This window comes from Dermacentor silvarum, chromosome 4, assembly GCF_013339745.2.
Source record: "Dermacentor silvarum isolate Dsil-2018 chromosome 4, BIME_Dsil_1.4, whole genome shotgun sequence".
Taxonomy (NCBI): Eukaryota; Metazoa; Arthropoda; class Arachnida; order Ixodida; family Ixodidae; genus Dermacentor; species Dermacentor silvarum.
This window is the reverse complement of record NC_051157.2, coordinates 9,604,884-9,618,512: the sequence shown is the minus strand read 5'-3', so window position 1 is coordinate 9,618,512 and position 13,629 is coordinate 9,604,884.

Below are 13,629 nucleotides of genomic sequence, written 5' to 3'. Positions count from 1 at the left end.
TCACTCACTCACGGTGCGTGCAAGTGACAAGAGCCATCCGGTGCCTCTTCCTTACCTCGATGTTCTAGCCTTGCGCAGGTATACGCGTTCCACAACCATCGGTCATTGCCTTCGGCTGCTTCTGTCACCTCCAGCCAAGTTTGCTCATTCTGCAATTGCGCTTTGCATATAACCGCGGTTCGTCATTAGAGAATGTCGCAAATGCCTGCTTCTTCTTGAGTTTTGTTTTTTCGTATTTGTTTAATATAATGCCTGAGTGGTGGTCTTGCGGCACTCTAGCAAATTCCCTTCAGTCGTTTCGTCACGTGCACCTAAACGATGGGTTTCTTGTACGTATGAAACATGGCTTTAACAATGTTAACGCAGACCTGCTTGCGTAGAGAGCATCGGGTGCAAATGAAAAACCTCAGGCAGACAAAATGACTGTGGAGTCCTCCACTATAACCTCATCAATAAACTATCAATTCAGTGTTCAATCCATAGGTGCACGAATCTTTGACGAAGATCCGACGTTTCTCCGCATTATACACCGTGCCCGAGAAATGCGATATCAGCGGTGACCGCTAATGCAGATGGATGAACAGGAAAGAAGAAACAGCCATACTTGTCAGGAGTTCGAAAATGGCCTTAAAAAGAATACGTGAAGGTGAATGGCCTTCGCTCAAATGGGCTTCCAACCATCATTTAAATGTGATTTTCTGATCTGGTTCGCGTGTTTTGTGTACTTGCTATACTTGTGAATGATTTGCGTGCTTGTGTACTGTCTGAGTGAGGGATTCAATGCATCACCCATCTGGTCTTTAGTATCATGTCAGTGCCAGGCAAACGTCTCTTAAAGAATATCTCTCTCTTGGCATCCAAAGCAACGCCTATTGGGGGCGAGCTCCACCACTGGAAAAGCTGGCGCCGCCGTCGGCGTGACGTGGTATGAGGGATGACGTGGACACAACGGCCTCGTCACTTGCTTCGGAAGCGCCGAAGCGAGCTGAAAACAAAAGTTTAGTCCCACCTGCGCTACGGTTCTGATTAAGTGGGGGTGTTCTCCCGTTTATGGTGTCTGCTTGACAACACTTGAAAGCGCTATAATAGGTAGTGGCTGCCCCTGAAGGCGTCCGGCATAAAGTCCGGCATGCTAGACTATCGATCGGTACCGCAGTGCCGGACGCGTACGCAACGGAGCCCGGTGTCAGCCTTCACACGCACCCGCAGGCCAAGAAGCTGCGTGTAGCTTGGATTGCGAAAATTGAGAACCGGCAAGCAGCCATCGGCTACAACTCGGTTGTGTAGCAAGCACTTGCCGCGAGTAAGATTTCTGCTACGGCGTTGGGGCTGTGATTTTCTATGAGTGAGTAGCAGAAAGAGTGCACTGAGAAGCTCGCCCGCACGCGCTGCCCGGTTAATGTCATGATTTGGTCTACGAACTTGTTGATGCTAGATACTGACAAGTTCACCAGAATGGAGAGGGAACGGTAAGAAGCACATTCGAAAAGGGCATGGCATATGATCATGTTTGTGTTAGCACCAAACAATGAATGTACTGGAATAAAAAAAAAAAAAGAAGCAGCGGGAAATTTCTGGCTGAGAAGACCGATAAGCATACGGTGCGACGCAATTTGAGAAATAACGCTATTGAAACGTCCAAGAATATAGAAGAAAAAGAAATGATTGAATCGTCGCGATTGCACATCACGAGTCGCCGTACAGCGTCGAAGTCCCGAGTTATAATGGAATTATTTTTTAACAGCTCTGATAGCGTCCACGCAACAATGGTTGCTTGTGTACTGTCAAATGTTCATATTCTGTGGTCTAAAGCTCACGGCACGCTGCGAAAACGCGCTCGCACGCAGACGCGCAGTCGGTCGCTGTGAGCCCGTGCGATCGCTGCATTGAGGCTTCATTCTGTTATGCTCCATTTGGTTATACAGACAGCACACTATAAGGCCTGTCTTCGGTGGAGGCGAAATGCAAAAATGCCCGTGTGCTTGCGTTGTAGTGCACGTTAAAGAACCCCAAGTGGTCAAGATTAATCCGGAGCCCTCCACTACGGCATGCCTCATAATCAGAACTGTTTACGTAAAACTCCAGAAAGAAGAAGAATATATTTCACATAGTCTGCTGTCAGCGAATGCCTACCTTTCACGCAAGAAGCTGGTTCGGTAGACTTCGTCGCGGCGACCGTGCGCAATGGGCGTTCACTGTACGTATTCGGCAAAGAGATAGCGCCTGTAAACTTTCTGCGCTTTCTGTTCGCCCAAGTTTATTATTTTGACAGTAACAAACTTCCCTCGTTTGAAGAGTGCTTACAGAAATGGCCAGGGGGGCTCCCGCGTGGTGTTTTTATTGAGCGCCGACAGCCAAACGTATGAGGAGCGCGCCGCGTTATCCCTCATATTATACGCAAGCGAGGCGCTTGAGACAGATCCGCGCCCCCAATAGCCCACATTTACCATATTTATTCAGTAAATCCTGCTTAATACAAGAGGCGCTCGACACACCAATTGCTTTTTTTTTTTTTTTTTTCAACAAATAGCTTACTTCCACCTCCGCAACCTCCGCCCCTTTCCCAAGCACTTCGATGTTTTTCAGCTGCGCATTGACTTTAGGTACGCTCCACACGAAATTATTTGTGGGCGCGTTTACAGCCTTGTCGCATTTCTTTTGTACTTTCATAGTCACAATTTTGGCTTTGTTTTTCACGCGACGCGGTAGCTTTGTGGCTATGGCGTCGCACTGCTGAGCTCGAGGTCGTGGGTTCACCATTCGGATTCACCATTCGAAGCTGTCGATAATCATTTCTGTTCAGGCTTAAATGATACTTATTGGAGCCTCGAAGGAGAAAGACCTATACAATCGAGGTACCAGTTCCCAAGTAAACGGAGCGTGGCAGATAACTTCTGCTGAATAATTTTTATTCACGTAATTGGAACGCGTAACCTTTAGGAATCGTACAGAGTTGTAGCCTCGGTTTAGGTAAATCAATTTATCATTTGTCCAGTTTCACCATGATTCGAATTGTTCAGCAATGTGGGGTGCTGTTGTGCCAGGTTAACTCTGCGGAAGCCCTCAAGATGGAGGAAAGTTGATGAAAGGGTAAAATTGACATCCACCCATTTTGCAACTCGAAGCAACAAAGGAAGTCTCAGAAAGAAAGCTTTGCAGTCGAAGAAAGAAATTATCCTGGTCCGGGGTTTACCTAAAAAAATTAAATTATGGGGTTTTACGTGCCACAACCACGATCTGATTATGAGGCACGCCGTCGTAGGGGACTGCAGAATAATTTGGACCACCTGGGGTTCCTTAACGTGCACCTAAATCTAAATACACGGGTGTTTTCGCATTTCGCCCCCATCGAAATGCGGCCGCCGTGGCCGGAATTCGATCCCGCGACCTCGTGCTTAGCAGCCCAACACTATAGCCACTGAGCAACCACGGCGGATCAGGTCCGGTATTTGAACCCTGCCCAACGCCTTTCCAGGGCAGTCGCTGTATACTATCTGAACAAACCAGAAGGCTAGCAGATCGTAAAGCGAGGCTTCGAGTTGTCGATTAATTTGCACTCGCTGTGCGATCTGCTAGCCTCCTGGTTAGCTCAGATGGTATATAGCGACCGCCCCGGAAAGCCGTTGGTCGCGAGTTGGAATCCCGGACCTCGACAATGTTTTCTTCAACTGCAAAGCTTACTTTCTTAGAAACCCTCATGGGTTTTATTTGTAGCTTCATGCTGTAAGCCGGGTGGATGACAATCTTTTTTTCTTTCATGCGGGGCTACTGTACTATCATCTCCTTCAACGAACACGACACTTTGCGTGCATCTGATGACGTGCTGTTCCTTTGTTTCATCACTGTCATTGTCAAGGTGTACCGCATACTTGAAAGCAGTTTACCATTTAGAAGTTCTGTTGACAGGACGTCCATTTGTGTATTGCATCACGCACATGTGTCAAATAATGTAAAAAGATAAGCAAGTGTTGCACGTTCGTAAAAGGTGAAGGCGAAAGCCTGATAGCTGTGGAATAAGACAACGACCAACGCGCGAGCAGTGACACAAGCGCGTCTCCGTGACCACGTGACGTGTGCAATCCGGCACGCACTAGTTACACCTTTAGTAAGCCACAAGCGTGGAGCAGCAGTGGTTTCAGGGAAGTGTGCTCGTCTCGGCCCTCGGAGGACCTGGTTCGAGTCCCACCCAGGCCTAAATTTTCTTTTCGGAGCCATTAATTTACTTCGTATACAGGAACCTCCCTGTGAAATGTGACGTCAATCGGCGTATTTTAGACGTGTTTTTACTCTTTGCGGCGTCGGCCATTTTTCGTCACGGCACAGTTTAGCCATGGGCACTGCAAGGTCACCGCCAATATGGACACCTAAGGTTGTCGCCTTAATAAACATTTTAAATGCGTAAGCATTTCTATGTCGATCGACTCACTGAAGAAAACCGTCGCTGACGCATGACGCTCAGAAGCCGAGTATCTTACCCACCCGGCTAAACGCCCACGCTTGCAGAAGGCGGATATGTCTGAACTCTATGAATGTGTCGTACCGCGTTGTCTGTCTCGTCGCGCAAAACAGACAGCTAAGAAGTCAATGAGTTGATAAGGAGTGATGAGGCGCTATATATGTGGGTCTGATCGTGGTTGATAATGCTTCGACGCAGATGGACAAGGTGCTAAAATGTTGTCGCAGTTTCACCTGAAAGGCGAAGCATCAATTGCGATAGCAAACGATAGCAAATTTGTAGAGAGCTATACGGAGTAATGATAGTAGCTTTGTCAGCTGTATAAACTTGGGCATGCAGCAGCGCCGGCAACACGCATAACTGTTGTCGACGCCGTCAGCGTTTTGACCGCGTTCGCACAAAATGGGTGCGGCGTTGGTGACTGTTGCCGGAGCCTCTGATATAAATAGGCACTTGGTGCCGCAGCTAAACGTCGCCTCCCTTCCCCCCCCCCCCCCCCCCCCGACGGCCTTTCGCGCGTCGGAAGAAGGCGCGTTTGCTCTACATATATGGTGATTGTAAAGGAGGAAAGAGACGCCTACTTCTGCAGCTTAAGCGAGCACGGAGCAGAACGCGCGTTTGTTCTCCGCCGTGCGTTCACTCCCCGTGAAAGCGCGCGCCCCTCGCGCCCTTTCACTCGCACATACAGCGTTCCGCGCGCGGCGACGATTTCATCTCCATTGACGTCATACGGAACCTCACGGCGACGGCGACGCCGACGGCGACGGCGACGGCAGAAATCTGCTTTTGAGTGTCCATATAATTGCTATCGTAATAAAAGCGATAAGGGCTCATAATGGTCTTAGCAATTCTGATGAGGGTCGATAAGGGTCGGATTAAGTCTGATAAGGTTGACAAGGACGGTTAAGGGTTGTAAGGGTCGGATCGATTTCGATAGGGTTGATAACGAGCGATAATGGTTGATAAGGATCGGATCAAGTCCAATAATGTTTATAACGGCCGATAAGATTTGATAAGGATCGGATAGAGTCCGATAAGGTTGATAATAAACAGTTTTGGTTTAGCGTGTTTACCGTAATAGCGGGCTTACCGGAATAGCGGGATCGAAATGCGCATGCGCAGAACGCTAGCCGACCCATACCGTTTACTGTATGCACGCAATTTCTCAGAGTTAACGTTACCGTCTTTGCGTGCTTTACGTAGTTTACGTAAAACATGGCGGTGGTCCCCGTCGCCCGCTTCGAACTGAATTTGGCGTTGTTTTTGTAGAATTCACTTCGTTCGTAGCAAATGACTGCGTAAACGGCTTTCGCTTAGTCTCATGCCGCTTCGACGAGAGAGCGTTATGGCTAACTTTAAGGAATTTTCGAGATGGCTTCTCGTTTCGAATGCGCCTAAGCCTAATGAGGAAATTTGATGATGATGGTGATGATTTATTGGTATCCCCTTTGAAACGGGGCGGCGACAAATAGTCACCTAGCCTGCTTGATTTAATCAGGTATACTATACCTGTTCTTTATCTAGCATTTTTCTATACCTCTCATTATTTTTCTTTTTCAACAATTTACCTTGTACCGCTGCCTATGATTTTAAGAGATCAGGTCGTATCCATCTTTTCCCTGCTTTTTTTCCACCAGTACTCTAATCGTCTCTTGCTGATCTCTACGGCTGATCTGTTTATGTTTCCTTCCACTTTAAACCCAAGCGCTTCTGGGAGTTGCACGTTACCTACGGTTCTCGCTGGGTGGATCCCGTCGCATTCCATTAGGATGTGCTGAGTGGTCTCTGGATCTTTATTGCAGCATACACATGTCTTATCTAGTTCCACCTAATTTCCGAGATGCTAGTTCCACCTAATTTCCACCAAGTTCTCCGAGATGCGAGCGCCACCTGTTGATAAAGTCGGGAGATAGGCGCGACGACGGCATATGGCCTCTGAGATGGGAAGATTTCGGAGGCTACGGTATACAGCTTGTACTGCTTGTCTGTTTCGCTGCAGATGGGCGGACATGGCAAGTAAAAATACAACGCGCTCCTGGCTTCCATTGCGCTGCCTATCACACTTTCCGGACGCACACACACATGGAATTAGGTGCACCATGTATGCGAAATTCAAATCGTAATAGAATAGCGTCCCGCACGTAAACTACGCTATCACGCTATAATAAAACTCTCTTTCTGCAAAGTTCGTTTGTGGAACGGTAACGCTATTTCTCTTAACCCCGCTATTGCGCTAACGTTAAACTAAAACTGTCTAATGGTCGATAAGGATTGGATCGAGTCCGATCAGGTTGATAACGACCGAAAGGGTTGATAAGGATTTGTACTGGTCGGATCAAGAGCCAAAACAGATTAAGCATGAAGCATACTTTAAAGGGGCCCTGAACCACTTTTTATCGAAATGGAAAAAATCAGTTGAAGTGAAAAAAAATCACCGCCCAAGCACTCCATACAGATGGTGAACCAGCGAAGTTGAGACGTGCGGCCCCGGTGTTTAGCAGTGCATGGGTTAATCCCGACGCTGTATTGAAGCGTTTCTCAATTATTGGTTACATGTTTGTGTTTCTAGTGGAACGCAAGCGCCAATGGCGGGCGGATGCTGCAAACCACGACGCCGAGCTAACTCGAGATATCGAAGGCATGCGACAACGGCGAGCCGAGGAGGCGGCGTTGCAGGCAGAGCAGCGTCAACGTGGCAATGGCGGGAACACGTTCGCCGGGGCTAACGCCCGCTTTCGGCGGGAGTTTCTCGAGCGGCACTTTGGCTTCGGCTACGACGAAACGTCCACGTTGAAATCGCGAAGTGGAGCGCAAGTACAGTGTACTAGAATTCCCTATTCTAGTACGCTGTAACGCAAGCGCCAATGGCGGGCGGTTGCTGCTGACCACGACGCCGAGCTAACTCGATATATCGAACGCATGCGACAACGCCGAGACAAGGAGGCGGCGTTGCGGGCAGAGCAGGCGCGCGTGCTTGGGGACGACGCAGAGAACGACGTCACTAACGGCGCTGCCTATGGCGCGCGTGCTTGGGTGCGACGTAGAGAACGACGTAACTGACGGCGCAGCCAATGGAGACGTTTAGCGACACATGGGACGAACGGTTTTTCGTTTCGCCTAGCCATATACAGCTTTCGCTATAATAGGCTATTTCAGAAATACTTTGCCGCAAAAAAGTACTTCAATGCGTTCCGCAGAAGCGGAGTTATTGGCAATCAAACACGGCCTCCGGTGTGCTCTAGTTCCTTCTTCAATGCCTCGCACTGCGAAGGCTATGGCGAGGTGGGGCTTGGCCACATCGAAATGTCGCCGTGGACATTTCGACGCCACGACTTCTGATTTCGGTGCCCACGACGCATTAAACGTAAGCCAAACGCGGTTGTCCTCAGCGAGCCACAGTGCGCTTAGCCAGTGGACTCGTGGCGGCACCCCGCGGTGGCCGCGGTGTAGCCGGCGGTAGCGACCAATACCAGCCGCGTATTGGAATGTGCTTTATTACGAAATAAATCACACAGAAAATAATGAGGATCACGGCTTCTGCTGGAACGAGAGCGTTTGAGAGAAAGGTGATTTCGCGCTCCGCTTGCGAGCTCCACGCACCGCGTACGACAGCAAAAGTTGGCTGCGATGTTCACAGCAGCGTATGCCAACCGCGGGCTATGTTATTTCACCAAGCCCGAGAGGTGGTTCAGGGCCCCTCTAATGAACCGTCCACTGCTTCGTCAATTGCGATAAACAACATACGTGGCGTCGTATGCGTGGAGATGAGCAAGTGGCAAAATGCTTACGCACACTTTGACTACAGTGAAATTTCTGCATAAAGCTTTTATTTTTATTTTTGGGGGGAGAAAGTCCCGTCGCAAACTTTGTATTTCACTCTGTTTGAAATTAGAAAATATTCGGTATTATATTCGATATTCAAATATTGTTTTTTAATATTTTTATATGATTCGATTCGGAAATTTCACTATTCGAACACTTACGGGGGCCCATACGTGACAGAACATTAACAAATACGGGCCCAGATTAGCATTACCTTGTATTTCTTTTTCGTGCCATTATTTCAAACAGGCTCATCTTTGGGTCTGCACATGCAGCTGCTGTAGAACATTATTATTATTATTATTATTATTATTATTATTATTATTATTATTATTATTATTATTATTATTATTATTATTATTATTATTATTATTATTATTATTATTATTTGCTAAGTGTGAAAGTCACACTACCGGCACATTGGGTTGCTACAATCGACTTCTCTACACCGCTCTACTCAATTCTGCACGGACATAACTGCGACAAAAAGCAAAAATTAGAATAAGAATACCCACGACGGTATATACTCTGGATGAACGAATGAAATAGCGAAAACGCCGACCAAAAAGAAAAGATAGGTTAAAAACTTTTATAACGTCCCGGCTTCATTACGGAAGCCTTCCTCGAAGAAAGTTTTTCTGTAAACAAGGCTTACGTACGCAAGCCGAAACGTTCTAAAAATTCTTAACCTATCCTTTTCGGTCGGCGTTTCCACTATTTCATTCGTTCATCATGCCTCCTCCCGACCAGACGAGGTATCATCGAACTATCGATTTTATACTCTGTACATTTAACAAAGTCTGAAAATATAGTGGCAAGGCAACCCAGGGAGAGTAAAATAAACTCTGTTTAATAAAACAAGAAAATAAGAATATTTGAATTAAAGCAAATAGGTAGAGGGAGGGGACAACGACAAGGGTTAGACACATCAACAAAAGAAAACATTGCACTTGGAGAGATAGTGCGTCTGAGAACAGACAAGTGAAAAAACAAAAAACGATATGCTGAAGTGAGAGTTATGCGCCCGGCGCGGTTTGCCCTTGCTTGCCGAGAGCTATGGTGCTGTTCGTTGTGCGAGCGGCCAGCAGGCGTCTGTGTGCGCACCCCGCGATCAGGAGGCCACCGAGGCCTGTCATGTCAAACAGCCACTGAGATGGCCGCGTTCGCAGCGGAGGGCGAGCAGCATGGCTAGGCCTCCTGCGGGGCCCGCCTTGTGATACCAGGCGCTGCCGTATTCGCCCTTGACCGCACGCTCGGGTCACTTTCGATGATCGCCTCGAACGGAGCTTGCCCTCGACAAGTGGGAGCGTTACCTTTTGTCTCGACTCGTCTTTGCCACTAAAAGGAACTCGGTCGGTTTGCCTTGTCTGCCCCTCCCACTGGAATGCATCCTATTCCGAATGCCCGGGTCAGTGAATCCGGCGTTGTTCAAAACTGGTTCGAAGCAACGACCACGTTGTCCTTTCAGGTCGGATTGAGGACACTTTCCGCTAAGGCTGTTTGCGCTTGTGGCCTGCAGCGCGCACAAAAGCTACAGAACGCATACAGAGGTGGACATTGCTCATATCTCTTGTAAAGCAATACGTAACATTTTACAGCGAACCTGTATACCTCTCGTTGGTCGAAAAGTGTCCTGGCTGCAACTTCGCTGCAATGACTCTCCGTCAAGCGGCAGGAGTCAACGCAGAGGTGTCTGTAGCTATATTTCTTTAATGTATTTAAGGCTGCGTCACCTAGCTTGTGTCACCCCTTGTGTCACCTTGGCTCAGACCTTAACAAGCGGCCTGTACAAGCGGATGTAGCTTGAATTGAGGTTGGTTGTGCTATAAGTGACACTGTACTGTCATAGCCTGTGGTGATAGTCACCGGCTGCGATCGTCTGTTTGTTCTCCCTCACTCTCTCTTTCTCTCTACTTTCTTCAATATTTACTTCCCCCTGCCCCGTTCCTCTGTTTTATGTATCAAGCCAAATTTTCCCTTCTGGTTAACCTTACGCACTCTGCATTTCACTTTTTTTTCTCTCTCTCTCTGTTGGTACATTCATTCTGGAGGATTCGCTAAAAGTGAGCACATATCAATATCACACACCCAGTGAGCCAAGTAGTCTACTAGGCCAGACAGCAGCCAATAACAAGTTGTCTATTCGGGCACATACGCAGTGAGCCAGTGACCCATGTTGTCTGCCCATAAAGACATAGCACATACCTAGGGGCCCAAGCTAGTAGACAACTTGGGTCACTGTCAACTAACAAGGAATGGTAGTCGCAATAAAAGGAGACCGCAGTAATAGCGTATACGCTAGCGTAAACCTTGTATGCGCTTTGTGAGGTGAAACGTACCGATCACAGCGAGCAAATCATAACTTGTGCGTGATCACTTCAACATGAGCAAAGACATCGAGATGACACCCTCGCTGTGACCAAGAAAGTGTAGCCCCGCTGATTGGCAAACGGGTTATCTCAGATAGATCAACCCTGCAACATGAACGAACGTGCGTGCTACGACTTCCCCAATGGTTTCGGACTGTGCCTGGGTCACTGCTGCAGGCGTCGTTACGGCAGCGGACGAGCCGCGGTTATACGACCTTCGCGTGCCAAGACATTTCGTTCGAGCGCCGCACGCCACTCGGATGGCTCGCGTGCCGAGCGTGGTCGAGGCACCGGAGAGGCACCGGCATTTTACGGTGGCGGAGGTTGAAATACGCTCTGCGTATGCCCTGTAGCCGGCAAAGAATTATTTCTTTTGCAGAGGACTGGAATAGCGTCGCCTATACTTTCAGCAGGTACCTACAATTGCATCAAAGGTAAGTTTGGACGCGTAGGAAATCCGGGTTCTCGTTCGTGACACCTTTCTTTGAAGAATTGTTCGCGGGAAACTGATGCCGTCCAATGTTGAATTGATGAATGAGATGCCATCCACGGCATTAGCTAATAGCAAAGGGGACTTGGACCTGCGAACCAAAATGCTCGCTAATCAAGCGCCTTGGAACATTTGGAACCGCCTCCCACTGATCCCACACATTTCATATCATTCGTCCCACCAAGTTACTTTTGTACAATGCACTTTTCTCCCTTTTTGCTCCATTATAGCATTCCCGTATGGGCCACAACTAGTGCAGAATATATGCGTAAACTGACCGTTCTACACAATACAATTTTGCGGGTGATTTCTAACGCTCTGTTCCTCGCGCCAGACTTGTACACCTTACAGAAAAACAGTAACCGATTACAATTAAAATTACTTTGAAAATGTACTTGATTAGAGTTACCAGTTACTGCCCCACAAAAGTAACAGCTGATCGATTATTAAAAAGTGGTCGATTGCTTTAACGTTTCTTTCCTCCCAACTTTTATTAACATTACACAAGTACGCAATAAATAGCATGAGCTGCCCTATTTCCAACCGTCCGCTTCAGTCCTTCACACGCTGTTTACGTTCACTAAGAATTGCTTTTCAAACTTTTCTTCCGTAATCTTCCCAGTTTTCTTCACATCGGCAGCGACACTGAAAACTGGCTCGATGATGTGCGCGCTGGAGAGAAGGGCTATGTTGTAGCGTACCCACACTTTGCTCACAAGATTGTCCATGGTTACTCAATGCCGTGGTGCTCGGGTCTGGGTCCTTTGTGAAGCCCGCTGCGTTATTGTTGCTGAAGTTAGGGGAAGACGCTCCCGATAAGGCCAGTGCAAACCCAAAAATCGTCCATAGCTGATTACCTACGATCAACTCCGAAGTTGCCATCGCTATCGAGCCATAGAAGCGTCGTTCGAAGGTGGTGCCATAGAAGCGCCAGCAAACGTCCAGGTTACTTGAAAAGGTGGTCAAATCTATAATGTAATTTATTATAAAGCTACATACAATTCATCCCTTACATTACTGTTCGTGTGTTACAACCCAAAAATAGGTGTGTATGAGTAACGTATACCATATCAAACAAATAGAAACATTTGCGTTTAACAGCCAAAAACTTCCACCTTATCAGAAGTCATCATCATCATCAGTCTATTTTTATGTGTATTTCAAGACGAAGGCATCTCCCAGGGATCTCCAACTATCCCGGTCTTGCGCTAGCTGATTCCAACTTGCAAATTACTTAATGTCATCATCCCACCAAATTTTCTGCTGCCCTCGACGGCGCTTCCCTTCCCTTGGTACCCATTCTGTAACCCTAATGGTGCACCGGTTATCTGCCCTACGTATTAAAAAATATGCCCCGCTCATATTATTACCTATTTTTTACCTATTTGGCTGCCAGTGACATGCTTAATCAGTCACTTTCCTTGTGTCTGCTTCGCCGTGTGATTTAGTACATTTTCAGCTTGCCTGAGGATATGTCTAATGTTTCAGCGGCTTTTCTTGTTATTTCTCGTACATTGCTGTTACAAGCATTTTACATTATTCGTTTCCCCTTTCCTTACGTTTCTACCTTAGTTGTGCAGTGTTCTTTCATTGTACTTGCTCACTAATCTTCTGTTCATTTTCGGTTTACCTTACCTTTTTCGATAGAGAAGTGCTTGTTTTAGCAACTTTCTATGTCCTTTGTTGTGTGCCAATATTATGCCCGAATAAATTTTCTGCTCATACATCTTTTTCTTTTGCCTTTGTATTCTTTTTTTTCTTAAGGCTGTATATTATATTTTCTTTAGATTACCTGTGCGCCAGTATTAAAACCTAATGTCCTTATTTTATGGGCACATAATCTAAAGGTTAGATTGATAAGTTTATATTTATTGACTCTCACGCATTCTTCGTGTTCTTTCTCCGTCTTTCTGTTGTGAATTCACCGTGGATTTTGTTGATTGTAAACTATTCCTTTTCATAATTGTCATTTTCTATTTCATGTTTCTTTTCCTGTATTTGTACTTGTATGTTTAATTTTCCTTTTACCGTGCGCAAGCACTCAGACCTTAGGGTTGTTCTTGGGCATGTTAACTAAAATTGATTGATTGATTGATTGATTGATGTATTTGTTGATTATTATTATAATTACTATTATTATTATTAAATTCACACTGTTGATGACTGTCGCGCCCTTCAGTCTGACCTGTTTTCCTTTTCTAAATGGTGCAAGGATAATAGCCTTACCTTGAATGCTGCTAAGACCAAAGTCATGACTTTTACACGCAGACCATCAAGTATTTCTTTTTCTTATTCTGTAGATTCTGTGCCGTTGCGTAAGGTCTGCGAGATCAATGATCTTGTGTACTGTTTGATGCAACCTTACACTTTTGGGCTCACACTAGACGTGTTGCAATGCGGGGTATGCGCTCTCTTGGTTCTGTATACAGACTATCGAGGGAATTCAAGTCTCTACACCGTTCCGCAAATTGTACACAACCATCTGTCTTCCT